Source organism: Myxine glutinosa, chromosome 2, assembly GCF_964187855.1.
Source record: "Myxine glutinosa chromosome 2, kmMyxGlut1.1, whole genome shotgun sequence".
In the NCBI taxonomy this organism is placed as follows: Eukaryota; Metazoa; Chordata; class Myxini; order Myxiniformes; family Myxinidae; genus Myxine; species Myxine glutinosa.
This window is the reverse complement of record NC_136262.1, coordinates 128,265,055-128,269,713: the sequence shown is the minus strand read 5'-3', so window position 1 is coordinate 128,269,713 and position 4,659 is coordinate 128,265,055.

The window sequence follows — 4,659 nt, the reverse complement described above, 5'->3', positions numbered from 1 at the left end:
TACATAGGGGAGTTCATACATAGGAGAGTTCATACATAGGGGAGTTCATACACAAGGGAGTTCATACACAAGGGAGTTCATACATAGGGGAGTTCCTACATAGGGGAGTTCATACACAAGGGAGTTCATACACAAGGGAGTTCATACACAAGGGAGTTCATACACAAGGGAGTTCATACACAAGGGAGTTCATACACAAGGGAGTTCATACACAAGGGTGTTCATACATAGGGGAGTTCATACACAAGGGAGTTCATACACAAGGGAGTTCATACACAAGGGTGTTCATACACAAGGGAGTTCATACACAAGGGAGTTCATACACAAGGGAGTTCATACACAAGGGAGTTCATACACAAGGGAGTTCAAACACAAGGGAGTTCATACACAAGGGAGTTCATACACAAGGGAGTTCATACACAAGGGAATTCATACACAAGGGAATTAATACACAAGGGAATTCATACACAAGGGAGTTCATACACAAGGGAGTTCATACACAAGGGAGTTCATGCACAAGGGAGTTCATACACAAGGGAGTTCATACACAAGGGAGTTCATACACAATGGAGTTCATACACAATGGAGTTCATACACAAGGGAATTCATACACAAGGGAGTTCATACACAAGGGAGTTCATACATAGGGGAGTTCATACACAAGGGAGTTCATACGCAAGGGAATTCATACACAAGGGAATTCATACGCAAGGGAATTCATACACAAGGGAGTTCATACACAAGGGAGTTCATACACAAGGGAGTTCATACACAAGGGTGTTCATACACAAGGGTGTTCATACACAAGGGTGTTCATACATAGGGGAGTTCATACACAGGGGAGTTCATATGCAAGGGAATTCATACGCAAGGGAATTCATACACAAGGGAGTTCATACACAAGGGTGTTCACACACAAGGGAGTTCATACACAAGGGAGTTCATGCACAAGGGAGTTCATGCACAAGGGAGTTCATGCACAAGGGAGTTCATACACAAGGGAATTCATACACAAGGGAATTCATACACAAGGGAATTCATACACAAGGGAATTCATACACAAGGGAGTTCATGCACAAGGGAGTTCATGCACAAGGGAGTTCATACACATGGGAATTCATACACAAGGGAATTCATACACAAGGGAGTTCATGCACAAGGGAGTTCATACACAAGGGAGTTCATACACAAGGGAATTCATACACAAGGGAGTTCATGCACAAGGGAGTTCATACACAAGGGAGTTCATACACAAGGGAGTTCATACACAAGGGAGTTCATACATAGGGGAGTTCATACACAAGGGAGTTCATACACAAGGGAATTCATACACAAGGGAATTCATACACAAGGGAGTTCATGCACAAGGGAGTTCATACACAAGGGAGTTCATGCACAAGGGAGTTCAGACACAAGGGATTTCATACACAAGGGAGTTCATACACAAGGGAGTTCATGCAGAAGGGAGTTCATGCACAAGGGAGTTCATACACAAGGGAATTCATACACAAGGGAGTTCAAACACAAGGGAGTTCATGCAGAAGGGAGTTCATGCAGAAGGGAGTTCATACACAAGGGAATTCATACACAAGGGAGTTCATACACAAGGGAGTTCATACATAGGGGAGTTCATACATAGGGGAGTTCATACATAGGGGAGTTCATACACAAGGGAGTTCATACATAGGGGAGTTCATACATAGGGGAGTTCATACACAAGGGAGTTCATACACAAGGGAGTTCATACACAAGGGAGTTCATACATAGGGGAGTTCATACATAGGAGAGTTCATACATAGGGGAGTTCATACACAAGGGAGTTCATACACAGGGGAGTTCATACATAGGGGAGTTCATACATAGGAGAGTTCATACATAGGGGAGTTCATACACAAGGGTGTTCATACACAAGGGAGTTCATACACAGGGGAGTTCATACACAAGGGAGTTCATACACAAGGGAGTTCATACACAGGGGAGTTCATACACAGGGGAGTTCATACACAAGGGAATTCATACACAAGGGAGTTCATACACAAGGGAGTTCATACACAAGGGAATTCATACACAAGGGAGTTCATACACAAGGGTGTTCATACACAAGGGTGTTCATACACAAGGGAGTTCATACACAAGGGAGTTCATACACAAGGGAATTCATACACAACGGTGTTCATACACAAGGGAGTTCATACACAAGGGTGTTCATACACAAGGGAGTTCATACACAAGGGAGTTCATACACAAGGGAATTCATACACAACGGTGTTCATACACAAGGGAGTTCATACACAAGGGAGTTCATACACAAGGGAGTTCATACACAAGGGTGTTCATACACAAGGGAGTTCAAACACAAGGGAGTTCATACACAAGGGAGTTCATACACAAGGGAGTTCATACACATGGGAGTTCATACACAACGGAGTTCATACACAAGGGAGTTCATACACAAGGGAGTTCATACACAAGGGTGTTCATACACAGGGGAGTTCATACACAAGGGAGTTCATACACAAGGGAGTTCATACACAAGGGAGTTCATACACAAGGGTGTTCATACACAAGGGAGTTCATACACAAGGGTGTTCATACACAAGGGAGTTCATACACAGGGGAATTCATACACAAGGGAGTTCATACACAAGGGAGTTCATACACAGGGGAGTTCATACACAGGGGAGTTCATACACAAGGGAGTTCATACACAAGGGAGTTCATACACAAGGGTGTTCATACACAAGGGAGTTCATACACAGGGGAGTTCATACACAAGGGAGTTCATACACAAGGGTGTTCATACACAAGGGAGTTCATACACAAGGGAGTTCATACACAAGGGAGTTCATACACAAGGGTGTTCATACACAAGGGAGTTCATACACAAGGGAGTTCATACACAAGGGAGTTCATACACAAGGGAGTTCATACACAAGGGAGTTCATGCACAAGGGAGTTCATGCACAAGGGAGTTCATACACAAGGGAGTTCATACACAAGGGAGTTCATACACAAGGGAATTCATACACAAGGGAATTCATACACAAGGGAATTCATACACAAGGGAGTTCATACATAGGGGAGTTCATACACAAGGGAGTTCATACACAAGGGAATTCATACACAAGGGAATTCATACACAAGGGAGTTCATGCACAAGGGAGTTCATACACAAGGGAATTCATACACAAGGGAGTTCATACACAAGGGATTTCATACACAAGGGAGTTCATACACAAGGGAGTTCATGCAGAAGGGAGTTCATGCACAAGGGAGTTCATACACAAGGGAATTCATACACAAGGGAGTTCATACACAAGGGAGTTCATACACAAGGGAGTTCATGCAGAAGGGAGTTCATGCACAAGGGAGTTCATACACAAGGGAATTCATACACAAGGGAGTTCATACACAAGGGAGTTCATACACAAGGGAGTTCATACACAAGGGAGTTCATACACAAGGGAATTCATACACAAGGGAATTCATACACAAGGGAGTTCATACACAAGGGAATTCATACACAAGGGAATTCATACACAAGGGAATTCATACACAAGGGAGTTCATACAAAAGGGAGTTCATACACAAGGGAGTTCATGCACAAGGGAGTTCATGCACAAGGGAGTTCATGCAGAAGGGAGTTCATGCACAAGGGAGTTCATACACAAGGGAGTTCATACACAAGGGAGTTCATACACAAGGGAGTTCATACACAAGGGAGTTCATACACAATGGAGTTCATACACAATGGAGTTCATACACAAGGGAATTCATACACAAGGGAGTTCATACACAAGGGAGTTCATACATAGGGGAGTTCATACACAGGGGAGTTCATACACAACACAAAGGAGTTCATACGCAAGGGAATTCATACACAAGGGAATTCATACGCAAGGGAATTCATACACAAGGGAGTTCATACACAAGGGAGTTCATACACAAGGGAATTCATACACAAGGGTGTTCATACACAAGGGAGTTCATACATAGGGGAGTTCATACACAGGGGAGTTCATACACAAGGGAGTTCATACGCAAGGGAATTCATACGCAAGGGAATTCATACACAAGGGAGTTCATACATAGGGGAGTTCATACACAAGGGAGTTCATACACAAGGGTGTTCATACACAAGGGAGTTCATACATAGGGGCGTTCATACACAGGGGAGTTCATACACAAGGGAGTTCATACGCAAGGGAGTTCATACATAGGGGAGTTCATACACAAGGGAGTTCATACACAAGGGTGTTCATACACAAGGGAGTTCATACATAGGGGAGTTCATACACAAGGGAGTTCATACACAAGGGAATTCATACATAAGGGTGTTCATACACAAGGGAGTTCATACACAAGGGAATTCATACACAAGGGTGTTCATACACAAGGGAGTTCATACACAGGGGAGTTCATACACAGGGGAGTTCATACACAAGGGAATTCATACACAAGGGAGTTCATACATAGGGGAGTTCACACACAGGGGAGTTCATACACAAGGGAATTCAACACAAGGGAGTTCATACATAGGGGAGTTCATACGCAGGGGAGTTCATACGCAAGGGAGTTCATACGCAAGGGAGTTCATACGCAAGGGAGTTCATACACAAGGGAATTCATACACAAGGGAATTCATACACAAGGGAATTC